Here is a 14,931-nt window from a genome sequence, read left to right as displayed (position 1 = left end):
TTGCATAAACTTCCACTTTCCAAGACCATGTCCCAATTGGACCATGGAGACAGAAAGAATTCAGTGGCTATAATAATGAACAACTAATATACAAATACAATTCAATAAAAGACTAGACTCCAGGGAAGTCATAGCACTGATAGGGATTTTTCTTCAGAAGTTCAGAATTCTGCATGCTGGATTGATAGAAAATCTCAAAGACCAAGGTGACCTCTCCTAGTGAAATGATGCTCCGTTGACTCGGAGGAGTGTCACCTGTGTACACATTTAACATAAACTAATAAGAAACATCAGAGTTCATGCATGATGACATTGATGATAACGGTGATTGTGCTTAACCAGCATTCTCTAAATGTATCAGGAGAAGTTCTAAGCCCTTTGGTTCCATTTTCTTATTTGGGCCTCATAACAGTGGGAGGCAGGTGTTAATTTTATCCCCCTATATAAGTGGGGAATCTGAGGTATAGCAAAATTAAATAATTTACCTACGACCACATTGCTAGCAAGTGGTAGAGTAAGCATTTGAATGCCTCTTCTCCCCATCTCCAAGATGGTACAGTGCCCCCGAGCTTCCCGCTTCCACACGCATGCTCCAGTTCTGAGGGCTTCAGTGAAATGGATAGACAGAACACGGGAGTCTGCTCTCAGACTGCAGATCAGAGAGGAAACCAAAGAGACCTCTCCAGGGAATAATGAAGACATCTCCCACAGAACATGACAGCTAACCAGCCTGAACAGAGCTGTGAAGAATGAGCAAAATGAAGGAAAATGGCATGACATTATGCAGAGAGGTGACCAGAAAGGAAAGACAGGGAGAGAGAAAGGAGAAGGAATGGAAAAAGACTATCAGTTAGATTAGTTTTAGCTGTAATCAAAACAAACTCCAAGAAAACAGTGGCTTAAACAAGATTTTTAATATTTATTTTTCATGTTCTAAGAGTCTGTAGATAGAGGTTCCAATTTTTAGGGCGGCTAAACAGTAAAATTTGAGTCAGGTTTTAACATGTAATTAGGGAGCCGAAATGACCATTGAAGTTACAGGCTTACATTCACCTGTCAGGCATTAGGAAAAGAGGAGAAAATAGGGCTTTTTCCACTTCTTAAAGCAGACATCACATAAGTTAAAGACATTTCTAATTAAATCAAAGTGGCCAGAACATAAACTCAAGCCATACCTAACTCCAAAGGAGGCTGAAAAGCAACCTTTAATCTAAGCAGCCATGTGCCTAAAATTAGGTTTTTTTTTACTTAGGGAAAATGGGAGCTAGTAGTTTCTGCATGGGAAAAAAGAAAAAGAAAAACATAGTAAATACAATCCACGAAAATAACACAATATGAAGTAAAACATGCCCAAGACATGCAAGATAGGTACTCCATGCTACTGAACAAGTTAGTAAACATATTACTGTAGTAAAATGAGAAAGTCCCTTCAGAATGAGATTACAAAGGAAGTTATAGAGCAAGGAAAGCAAATTGAAAAGTCAAACTCATAAATACATTTAAAAAGGATAGAATAGATAGATCTTAAATAGCACTAAAAGCATATCTTAAAGATTTCAGAAAATATAAAAAAATGCTGAGGAAAATGACAAAAAATATTGGGTGGATATGATAATTTTACACGGTGACAGATGATTACTAGAATTAGATCACATTGCAAGGTATAAAAATGTTGAATCTATTATACGCCTGAAACTAATATAAATATTATAATGTAGAGCAACTATGTTTAAATAAAAAAACACATTGGAGAGAAGATTATAATATGAAAGAAAGCCCACTAAAAGTCAAGCATAAGGATAGCCATGTCTCCTGAGTAGGAAGTTGAAAGGATAGAAGGAAATAGTACCATATGAGATTTCCCCCAAATGAAACCAGTTGAGAATTTAATATTTAAAGAACACAGTCTAACACAGGAAAAGTGATATAAAATAATTGAAATTACTGTATATTCTCATTAATTTATCATGAAGGAATCAGGCTTCTAGGTAGGACATCAAGAGAAAAAAAGCAGAGAGGAATTAAATTTGCTTTAAATCCACCACAGCATTCAGTGCCAAAATATAATGGAGAAACATCTATTTAGTTTATTGAAAATAAAGTATAATCTGTAAGAGTATATTTAGCAAAAATGTTCAAATACAAAGTCAACAAAGAAACATTCTCAAACATGAAAAAGAACTCAGGGAATGTTACACAGATGACCCCTTATTGAAAAATATGAAGAAAAAGTAATCCAACCCATTAAAAAGTAAATAGACATAAAAATTAGTAATGGAAAACTGGATAACGGATAGTAAACATAGACTCTAAGCATTGAGTTAAAACTAAAAAGCCTATCATTATAGAATAGAACCTAAATACTAATAAGTACTGATAATACAAAATTGATAGTATAATTCAAAAGTTGGGAGATAAAGAAAAATATGATTATTAATTACTAGAGGCCCAGTGCACAAAAAATTGTGCACTCAGGGGGATCCTTCAGCCTTGCCTGTGCCCTCTCTCAGTCTGGGACCCCTCAGGGGATGTCCACCTGCTGGCTTAGGCCCACTCCCCGGAGGATCGGGCCTAAGCTGGCAGTCAGACATCACTCTGGCAGCCTAGGAGCCCTCGGGCGATGTCCACTTGCCAGCGGGGAGCAGGCATAAGGGCTATTTTCAGGCTGGCCAAGCCATCCAGCGGGGACCCTCACCCCATAGGGGTGTGGCCAGCCTGGGTGAGGGGCAGATGGCCATTTTCAGGCTGGCCACAGCTGCAGGCTAGAAGCATGTATCTGGGATTTATTTATCTTTTATAATTGAAACTTTATAGCCTTGAGTGGAGCTCAGGGCAAGCAGGGCAGGCGGGAAACTTGGCTTCCTCCATCACTGGGGGCAACCCAAGCCTCCTGCTCACTCCAGCTCCGTGGCCGCCACCATCTTAGTCTGGTTAATTTGCATATTTGCTCCTGATTGGCTGGTGGGCGTGGCTTGTGGGTTTAGCAGAGCTACGGTCAATTTGCATGTTTCTCTTTTATTAGATTAGATACCATCAGGGCAAGGACTACATTTAAGCCTCTAAATTAAAAACATTTAAAAATACTTCACTTTTTAATAATTTTCATGATCTTTTAAATCATTTATGATACTTTGAAAAATTGTAACTATAATGGTAATGGAGGATTTATCCCATGTTGGACAATTTTCTCAGTTTCACTTATTATTTTCTTAAAATAGAATTTAATAATTTTCATCAGATATATCATGGTAGTCACTCTAAATACTTGTATCTTTATTTGCAAGGGCATTTACTCAGCTGATTATGTTTTATGTGTGGCAGGATTTGGGGGTCAATTTTCTTTCTTCTTACTACATTTAAGTGTTGGTTGAATTTTTATTTTTATGAATCATTTAACTAAGACTTAATCATTATTTTTAAAAACAATAGGGTAGTCAGTGAATGCCTCCCTGATAAGTTGACATTTAAGAAAATATCTGAAAAAAGGTGAGAAAGCAGGAGCAAAGAAATGAAAGGAAATAGATCCGTGACATAATGGGGGGATGTTAGAAAGTTCGTATGATACAGTGGATTCAGCAAGGTACGAAGCAATAGAATGTGATATTATGTGGTGTCTTGTAGATACTTATAAGTCCATTGGCTTTTATTATGAGTGAGATGGAAACCAGCTAGAGAATTTTTAACGTAGAAATGGCATGTACTGGCTTACATTTTAAAAAGTCCCCCCCCACACACCCACACCACAAACAAACAAACAAAAAACAAAGAAAGTAAAAGACCAACAAATAAAAATAAAAAAATAAATAAAACATTCCCTAGATTTCTTTGTAAAGGACTCACTATATACTGTAGAGCAACAAGACTGATAGGAATGAGGCAAGACAACAGGCTATTGCAATAATCCAGGTGAGAGATAATGTAGCTTGAGCCACAGGGGTAAAATTGGGGAAGATAAATGGTTAGATTCTGGAGCTAGCTATAAGGGAGATCTGATATGAAGTGCCCATAGTTGTCTCTTAAGTGTAAGAGAAATTGGGCAAAATAAGAACACCAAAAATTTTGGCTGAAGTAACTGGAAGTGTGCTACTGGGCCGTTTAGTGAGACAGGAAAGTCTGGAAAAAGAACAAGTTGGAGAGTTGGACATTGTAAATTCAGTTGTAGAGTTTTAAAGTTTGAGTTTCTCTTAGATATTTTGTGGGGTGGGCGTTGAATAGCTGTTTAGATAGAGGAGGATGTAATTCATGTTAGAGCTCTGTAATTAAGCTGTTCCTTTGCATAGGAATGATACTTAAAGTAATGGGATGGAGTGAAACAAGCAAGGTGGTGTCGGTAGAGAAGATATTCTAGAAACTGTCTAGGTATACTCTGGAGAGTATAGGTTTAGCAAAACAGATTAAGGTAGGGCCCTGAAATAAGATGTTAGAAGAATCTAGGGAGTGGTCTCCAGGATACCAAATGATCCAAGGATTTTATAAGGGAAGGAGTAAGCAACTGTGTCAAATGATGCAGAGGTAGGGGAATGGAAGGACTGAGGGTTGGACATTGAATGTAGCAACTTGGAGATGGTGGGTGACTTTGACAAGAGCTGCTTTGATAGAATGATGGGAAAGCTTCTTTCACTTTGCATATTTTCAAGGCTCATCCATGTTGTACCATTATCAGTATTTCACCCCTTTTATGGCTGAATAATATTTCACTGTATATATACAACACAATTTGTTCATCTATTATATGTCAATGGCCATTTGGGTTGTTTCCACCTTTTGTGTACTGTGAATAGCACTAACTAAAAAAAATTGCCTACATGAATATGTTTTCAATTATTTTGGGTATATACCTACATATTTACAAATGTTTAACTTTTTAAGCAAACATTATCCACAGTGCTCAAAACATTTCACATTCCCACCAGCAATGTATGAGGGTTTCAATTTTCCATATTTTTATCAATACTTATTTATGTTTTTTTTTTTAATTATAGCCAAACTAATATGTGTGAGATGGTATCCATTATGATTTTAATATGTATTTCCTTAATAACTAACGATACTATGCATTTTTTCATATGCTTGCTGGCTCTTTGTATGTGTTCTTTGGAAAAATGTTTATGTAAATTCCTTACCCACTTTTAAATTGGGTTTTTTTTTTGTTGTTGAGTTAAAAGAGTGCTTTTTATATTCGGGATATTAATCTGAATACTTATTAGATATTGATTTGCAAATATTTTCTCATATTTTATAGGATATCTTTTTTATTTTTTGATTAAAGTCTTTTTGATGGAAAATGTTTTTAATTTCAGTGAAGTCCAATTTATCCTCTTTTAAAAATTTTGTTGCTTATGCTTTTGGTGTCAATCTCTGAATTGGAGTGGAGTGAGGCATAGGTCCATGTTGTATTATATTTTTGAGTGCATATTTCTCTGGTCTTATGCTGAGTTTGGAGTTGAGTTGTTACTCTGCTGTGTGGGCTGTTGGGAGAAATTTGAAAGTCTATTTAAGACTTTGATGAATCACCCCTTTTTTCATACTCTCCTTTCTTCCTACCTCCAGAAGTACCTAAAATGAACATTCTCTGAACATTTTGGGGTCCTTAGCACAATTTATGCTGCCTCTTAATTTTTTTCATTGCTAGTCTGGGTGTTAGCTATTTTCTTCTGATAAGTCAATTGCCACTTTATCTTTCTTCTTGAAAATTTTAAAAAGATTTTGCCATCATCTCCTTTATTACTTTTGTTCATTTGGTTTTACACCTTAATCTTTTTACTGTCCTTGTAATGGACTTTTTAGAAAGGAAGGGGATAAAGAGTTACTAAATCTGTTATCATCTACTTAAAGACTCTCCATTTCTTATTACTATTATAATGTGCCTCTTTTCATCAGTAGTGGATAGAGTTTTTCTTAGATGTGTGCAGAGAATCAGAAAAAAAAATCATTCTTAAATTGAAGTTTCAAGTGTGAATCATATTATTTATCCCTTTGGAATCAGCATTGGTGATATGAGATGGACAAAGAGAGACGAGCAAGCGTATCCATAACCTGGGGGTAGAATTGGAAGTTTATCCTCCACTGAAAACCCTCATGGAGGTTTTTTGTTTTGTTTTACAGTGTGGTTGTTTTTTTTCTGCTAACTTGGGCATTGTATAGCATTTTGTTTACATGAGAGAGGCCCTTCTAACAGATGTTATATAGAACTTTCTGCCATCAAATAATGAAACAACAAAATGGTGAAACCCCACTGGAAGTCAGATGAGATTTTTTTTACTTCTGAGCATTTGTGATACTTCTTGAACCATGATGAGATTACTTGCATTACTTTCATAGTGCCCCTAGAACCTGAAACAGTTTTGCAAAGGAAAAGTCACTATTCAGACAGTTATACTTTAATAATAGTTCTGCCAGATCTTGCATCAAACAAAAGTTGACAAAAAATTATTGCTGTTTTCATGTTTATAAACATACTGGAGGCCTGATGCATTAAATTCATGCAAGAGTAGGCTTTCCTTCCCCCGGCTGCCAGCACTGGCTTCCCTCTGGCACTTGGTACCCAGGTTTCCCTCCTTCCCTCCAGCCCCAGGCAGGCACCTGGACCTGGGCTTCCCTCACAGCCCTGGCTTCGTCCAGAAGGACGTCTGGTCTAATTAGCATATTATGCTTTTATTATTATACCAGTAGATGTGTGTGTGTGTGTGTGTGTGTGTGTGTGTGTGTATACACTAGAGGCCCAGTGCACAAAAATTTGTGCACTTGGGTGGGTCCCTCAGCCTGGCCTGTGCCCTCTCACAGTCTGGGTCCCCTCGGGGGCCCCTTCCCCTGACTGCTGGCACCAGTTTTCCTCCAGCGCCTGGAACCCAGGCCTTCGCTCTTCACCGGGAGGGGCTCGGGACCCAGGGGCATGGCCGAGGCCGGCGCGGCAGGCTTCCCTCTTTGCTCTTCACTCGCCATGCTGGCCTTCACTTGCTGCTCCTGCCTGGGGCCAGCCGGCTTTGCTCCATTGCTTGGCTCCTACATATGCAAATTAACCGCCATCTTTGTTGGCGGTTAACCACCATCTTTCTTGGCAGTTAATTTGCATATCACCCTGATTAGCCAATGGGAAGCGTAGTGAAGGTATGGTCAATTACCCTTTTTGTCTTTTATTAGATAGGATGTGTGTGTGTGTGTGAGTGTGTGTAATTTTACTAAAATCTATGAAATATACTAGAAGAAATACTTAAAGATTTACATAAATAGGACAAAAGACATTACCTTTGGGCAATATTTTTTATTATTTTATTTTTCTACATTCTTCCAAAATTTTCTACAATTAATATATATTATGTACATAATATATATTATGTGTGTTAATATATATTATGTGTTTGTGTATATATGTTAAATCAAAGCTTCAAAAATATTTCCACAGCTTGTCACATAAGAAAATATATTACTGACTCTTAACAGGGTTCATAATCATTTTGCTGTAATGAAACACAGAAATTGGCAATAATTCAACTAAAATGTATAAAGTATATATTATGTATAAGGCACTGTGGTATGAACTGTGGCGGATACAAGGAAAAATATGATATGATTCTTGCCCTCAAGATCTAGTTCACTACTAACTTAATATATATAGTCATTGAGGTAATAAAAGAGAGGTTCTATGAAGAATAGCCCTGTTTTGAAAATTTCCAGTGCATGAGGTGCATGAGAATCACCTGGGGAAATTTTTAAAGATACAGGTTTCTGATCCCTTTCCCAGTGGGCTTCTGATGATGAATTTACATTTCAGTAAGCACCTCAATAGGGTTCTGGTATGTGATCCTTCAAAGAACACTGAAATAAACTATATTGACGTGAGCACTGGTTTAAAAGATTTACTACACATATTTGTACGTCTCTTTTTTCCCTGACTATTAGCAAGAATGTATTTGGGCAACTTGTTTAACCCCTGATTTTCAAATTGCTTATATGTAAGTTGAAGCAATCATAATCACCTACATTCTAGTGCTATCATGAGTAATGTAAATACTGTCCCTAAGTTATCCAGCCAAGTCTAAAGAAATAGTTGGTACTCTCTGTTATAAAGTATGGAATTTTTATTAACCCTAAACAAATGCTAAGTGTTGGAGAGAGGAAAGAAATGCCAAATCTAATGAAGCAGGGGAGGCCATCAAAAAAGCTTCATGCAAGAAAAGAATTTGGAGTGAGTCTTGAATGACGAGCAAAATTTTGATAAACTGAGATAAGGGAGAAATATGTTCTAGTTAACAAAACACGGTGGTGAGAAATGAGGCGTGTTTGGGGAGCTCCAAGCTATAGACGTGACTGGAGAAGAGAAAGCTGTGATTGTCATAAAAGACTAATGTGGAGGGGGCCTTGTGGGAATATTATAAAGCATCTTGAAAATCTACCTAATGAGCTTTAAAGCACTCTTAAAGAGTGATAAGTTGAACATAATTTGAGCAAGGGAGTAATTAGGGTAGATAGAGTTTCAACATGATAATTTACTGCTCATGTAGATGATACGTTGAAGAAACAAGAAGATCGAAGTAGGGAGACCAGTGCACAGGCTATGGCAGGAATTCAAATAAGCAATTCTGAGTGTCTGAACTCAGTGAAAAGGAAATGGAAAAATGTAGAAATCTATGAGGGGTATATCTGAAAACAATAGTTACAACTTAGACATAGATGAGACATGAAAGTTGAAGAATAAGCTATGAGGTTGGATGAATGAAGAGATTGTGATATTGTTTGAAAAGAACCCAGAACAGAATAAAAGAAATAACCTGAGAAAAATATGAAGACTTCAGTTTGCAGTGCTATGCGGAGGTGCTCACAGAATAACCAGATGGCAATATACAACAGGAAATTAGCAACGCAGGGGTGAGGTTACAACTGACGAATAGAAATGGAAAAAAAAGTTAAAGGTTATTCTCATGATCACAAGAATTTTAAAATCAGGATGGATGTAATTTTTTATCTCAACATCGTCATAATAATGCTAATGAGTTAATAGTGCTGTGTGCCAGACCTTGCTCTAAGCATGCCATGCTTTAAATCATGTATACTTACACAGCCCTGAGAGGAAGGCACTGCTGTTGTCACCACTTTATAAAGTGTGGCTCAGAAAAAGATAGTACTTACTGGAGGTCATAATTCTATGTACGTGGCAGTCAGGATTTGAATCCAGGCAGACGGGCTCCAAACTATGTGTTCTTAACCTTGATACTCTGCTGTTCCCAAGAGGAATTATAGTGTGAGAAGAGATAAGTCCAAGGCTAGAACCTTCAGGAATACCATGTTAATGTCTAAGTGGAGAATACACATACCCTAGTATTAGAGTGAAAAAAGAAATCAGGACAATCATGTGCTCAAGATACAAAGGGAAGAGTAGGGAGAGGAAACAAAGGACAAGAAAGATAGCATTCAGTTCTCATTTTCTCTTATGGCAGAGGGGAAGATCTCTGGTGATTGAAAAAATATTTTGATCAAATAGAATATAATTTTTAAGTTAGGGCCTACTTTATATTTTCCCCCTGCTTTTCAGTCTAGCCATAAAGGTAATTTGTAACACTTAAGGAAAGATCAATGTAGGATATGGAAGGGTGGCAAAACTAAATGATGAGAAAATTAATCCCATGGCTGGATTGATGTGTGTTGCAACCTATTTGGCTCTTATCTTCCCACCCAATCTCTCCCCATTACTATAGCATCCATCAATCTCCATATCTCTGTCTTTTCAGAGTTTGTTTTGCATTGCTTGTTTTCAATATTTTTTTTGTACTTCTCCACAATTCTCCTTAATGCCTTCACCTGGTTCACATGTAAAGTCTTCTATCATAACACAAAGTTAACCAAAAAATTGCAAAATCTCATGAGGCCAACCTTCAAAATAATTTATGTTCTATATTAGAGGCCCAGTGCATGAATTCATACATGGTGGGGTCCAGTGGGCCTGGCCCCAGTCAGCGGATCGGGGCCAGGCCTGTCGGGAGGAGGAGAAAGCGGAGGTTGGCTAGCCAGCACGCACTGATCAGCCTGATCAGGGCTTGGACAGCTGTGGGGAGAGGCCAGGGCGATTGGCCAGTGGGCCCCACCCACAATCGTAGGTGGAGCTGGTCATGGGGAGGGGCTGTGGGCAGTGGGACAGCTGGCCCCACCCACAGTGGGGGGGGGTGTCAGCGGATGGGGGAGGGGCCATGGGAGGTTGGCTGGCCAGCCCCACCCCCGATTGATGTGGGTGGAGCTGATCGGGGAGGAGCTAGCTTCGGGAAGGAACTGTGGGCTGATCAGGGTGGTGGGGGCCCATCAAGGGTGGGGCCAGCTGGGGGGAAGGGCCTCAGGTCATTCCTGACCAGCCCTGCCCCTGATCAGGGTGGGGGGCAATCAGGGCCAGGGCCAGCTGGGAGGAGGGGCTGTGGGCTGATTGGAGTGGTGGGGGCCCATCGGAGGCAGGGCTGGCTGGGGGAGGAGCCGTGAGAGGTTGGCCAGCCTTCCCCATCCCCTGATCCAGTCGGTTTGTTGGCCACAGTGGGTGTCATAGCGACTGGTCATTCCAGTCATTATGGCGTTCCGGTTGCTGGCTTTTTATTATTAATCTGTCTTTAATTTTGTTTTAGGCAGTATCTGACATTTAAACTGATTCCTCATGTCCCTTGTGACTCATGTGTAATGTAAATTTGGCTCCTTGCCTGAACTATTTTAATCTTAACATATCCAATCACTTCACTCTGTCCTTATCAGTTTAAACTTTAAACTGATAAGTATAGAGTTTAAAGTTTAAACTTGAAACCAACTCTTGGCCATTTTTGTGCAAGTATAGAATACATGAGAAGCTTTAGATTTAGACTGCTCACCAGAGAAATCTGACATCAGTCTTCCTAAAGGTCCTGTATTAATCTTGACCGTTCAGTTTTCCAAGTAGTATTGGGGTTTTCCTGCCCACTTTTTCAGTGCAAATCAGGTGTTAGTTAAGGGCTTCTGTATCCGTATAGAGCAAAGTGAACTAATTTGCACAACAGTTCCACAGTGGACAATAGAGCCAAATTATTTTCATGGTAGTGTAGAGATCTTTGGTACTTATTTTCCCTTGGTTACATCCATTTTCAGCTTCCTCATCTTTTCATCCTGTCTGGGTTCCACCCTGCCTCCACCCATATTTGACAATTAGCCTTTTATTGGATTTGATCCATTCAGCCCTTTACTGAATTTGATTAAAAAATCTACTCACACCTGCACTGCAAGAGAATAATGATTTTGCTGAAGAATTACTAAGTTTTAGGTGTGGAAAGGATTTTTAACTGAGTCGTGTGTTTTCTTCCCTTCCTTTCTTAACTTACCTCTTCCTTTCAACTTAATTGTCTCTTGTTTTCCTTTTATTATCTTTTGCCTCTGGTAGAATTGGATTCACTTCTTTATCTAAAATGTTGGGCATCAGCCGAAACCGGTTTGGCTCAGTGCATACAGCGTCGACCTGCGGACTGAAAGGTCCCAGGTTCGATTCCAGTCAAGGGCATGTACCTGGGTTGTGGGCACATCTTCAGTGGAAGATGTGCAGGAGGCAGCTGATTGATGTTTCTCTCTCATCGATGTTTCTAACTCTCTATCTCTCTCCCTTCCTCTCTGTAAAAAATCAATAAAATATATTTAAAAAAATAAAATAAAATAAAATGTTGGGCATCATTGATGCCTTTAGTGTCTGAGCTTTTTGCCTAAGAATACCCGTTGCTGTTGGCCTTTCAAGCAAATGCAGTATTCTCCCTAAGAGTCACTTTTGTGAATAAAATCTTTTCATGTTTCGAGGCTTTTCTAACATACACAGCACAACCCTCTGGTGTCTATCAGCTGCCTTCCAGATGAACTCCCTGTGATTTATCTGCCTTACCTGAGGAGCAAGTTGCTGTAAACCTTTGCTAGTTTAGTCTGTTTACTAGAGGTATAGCCATCCTGCTTGTGCTAACTGGGGAACTCACCTTTCCTCAGACCCTCATTTGGTTACTTATCCCTGAGCAACCCTCTTTGAAATATTTCACTCCTGATTTCTATTCCATGTTCTGACACCTGAAATTTGCCTCTGCTTATGGATCTGCTGGGATTTCTAGACTTCACCTTTCCCAGTTTCATTTATCTATTGCTTTCTGAGTTCAAGTTCTAGTACCATGGGAGTGTTCAATAAATATTTATAAACAGTGATGAATGCACTGCTCTTCCTGCTCAGAAGCCAGTGAGTGGAATGGTTACTGCAGAGTGTGTTTCTCCTAAGCTATTTGCTAAGATGGCATACTGGAGTATGTTTAATATTTTTAATTGTTATTTTATTTACTAATTACAATTAACATACAATATTCGTTGAAGGTGCACAACGCAGTGATTAAACATTTACAAAGTGATGGATAGTTCTAATACCCATTTGATACCATACATGTTATTACAATATTATTGACTATATTCCTATGCTGTACTTCATATCCCAGCGACTATTGGCAGTTTGTACTTCTTTATCCCTTTAATCTTTTCACCCAGCTGGTGACCATCAATTTGTTTCAGTTTTATTTGTGTGTTTTTTATTCCACATATAAATGAAATAATATGGTACTTGTCTTTCTCTGACATTTCACTTAGCATAATACCTTTAGGTCCATTCATGGTGTCAAAAATAGCAAGATTTCATTCTTGTTATGGCTGAGTAATATTCCATTGTATGTATGTACCACTTCTTTTATATCTGTTTATCTATTAATGTACACTTAGGTTGCTTCCATTGGCTATTGTAAATAATGTTGCAATAGCATAGGGATATATATATATTTGTATGTCTTTTGGATTTCTTCAGATAAATACCCAGAATTGGAATTACTGTGTCATATGGTAGATCTACTTTTAAATTTTTGAGGAATCTCCATACTATTTTCCATGATGGCTACACCAATTTGCAATCACCAATGGTGCATAAAGATTTACTTTATCTACATTCTTATCAATACTTGTTTGTTGATTTATTCATAATAGGCATTCTGACAGTTTTGAAGTAATATTTTATTGTGGTTTTAATTTGCATTTCTCTAATGATTAGTGACTTTGAGCATCTTTTTCATGTGTCTTTTGGCCATCTTTATGCCTTTGGGGAGAAATCTCTATTCAGATCAATTGCCTGTTTTTAACTGGATTGTTTTTTGTCAACTTGTATAAATTCCTCATATATTTTTGGATATTAACTCATTATGGCAAATATCTTCTCCCATTTAGTTGGTTATTTATGTTTTGTTGATATTTTTCTGTACAAAGGTTTTTAGATCAAGAAGTCCCATTTGTTTATATTTTATTTGTTTCTCTGGCTCGAGGAGACATATACAAGAAATATTGCTATGAGTGATGTCAAAGAGTTTGCAGCCTATGTTTTCCTAGGTCTTACATTTAAGTCTTTAATCCATTTTGAGTTTATTCTTGCACCTGGTATAAGAAAGTTATCCAGTTTTACCACCACCACCTTCCTCTTCTTCTTCTTCTTCTTCTTCTTCTTCTTCTTCTTCTTCTTCTCCTTCTCCTTCTCCTTCTCCTTCTCCTTCTCCTTCTCCTTCTCCTTCTCCTTCTCCTTCTCCTTCTCCTTCTCCTTCTCCTTCTCCTTCTCCTTCTCCTTCTCCTTCTCCTTCTCCTTCTCCTTCTCCTTCTCCTTCTCCTTCTCCTTCTCCTTCTCCTTCTCCTTCTCCTTCTCCTTCTCCTTCTCCTCCTCCTCCTCCTCCTCCTCCTCCTCCTCCTCCTCCTCTTCCTCCTTCTTCTTCTTCTTCTTCTCCTCCTCCTCCTCCTCCTCCTCCTCCTCCTCCTCCTCCTCCTCCTCCTCCTCCTCCTCCTCCTCCTCCTCCTCCTTCTTCTTCTTCTTCTTCTTCTTCTTCTTCTTCTTCTTCTTCTTCTTCTTCTTCTTTCTTCTTGCATGTATCTGTCCAATATTCCCAACAAAATTTATTGAAGAGACTGTCTTAAACTCATTGTGTATAGTCTTGTCTCTTTTGTCATAGATTAATTGACCATATAGGTATGAGTTTATATTTGGGCTTTCTATTCTGTCCCATTGATCTATGTGTCTGTTTTTATGCCAGTATAAATATCTCCAACTTTGTTCTTTCCCAATATTGCTTTTGCTCTTCAAGGTCTTTTGTGATTCCATATGCATTTTAAAATTGTTTTAATTATGTAAAAGCATTCTATTGGTATATTGACTGGGATTGCATTGAATCTATAAATTACTTTGGGTAGTGTGGACATTTTAACAATGTTAATTCTTCCTATCCTTGAACATGGTATTACCTTTCATTTATTTATGTCTTACATTTCTTTCTTCAATGTTTTATAGTTTTCTGAGTACAGGTCTTTCACCTCCTTGGTTAAATTCATTCCTAGGTATTTTATTAATTTTAATTCAATTGTAAATGAAATTGTTTTCTTAATTTCTTTCTCTGAGTTTATGCAAATGATTTTTGAATATTACTTTTTATCTTACTATATTCCTGATTTAGGTTTTTAGTTCTCATAGTTTGTTATTGGAATCTTTAGGGTTCCCTATATATAATTTTATGTCATCTGTGAATAATGATAGTTTTTCTTTTTTTTCCAATTTGGATGCCTTTATTGTTTTCCTTGTATGATTACTGTGGCTAGGAATTCCAATACTATGTTTAATAAAAGTGGCAAATGTGAACATCCTTGTTTTGTTACTTAAAGAAAATACTTTCAGATTTACACAATTGGATATGATGTTAATTGTGGGTCAGCATATATGGCCTTTATTATGTTAAGGTATGTTCCCTCTGTACCTACTTTGCTAAGAGATTTTTTTCATAAATATGTGTTAGATTTTGTCAATATTTTTGCCTCTATTGATATGATCATATGGTTTTCTTCATTTTTCTTATGTGGTGTATCACTTCATTTGATTTGTGAATGTTGAACCAAACT

The sequence above is a fragment of the Myotis myotis genome, unplaced genomic scaffold (assembly GCF_014108235.1).
Source record: "Myotis myotis isolate mMyoMyo1 unplaced genomic scaffold, mMyoMyo1.p scaffold_m19_p_14, whole genome shotgun sequence".
Taxonomy (NCBI): domain Eukaryota; kingdom Metazoa; phylum Chordata; class Mammalia; order Chiroptera; family Vespertilionidae; genus Myotis; species Myotis myotis.
The sequence above is the reverse complement of the archived record's forward strand: the minus strand, read 5'-3'. Positions refer to the sequence as shown.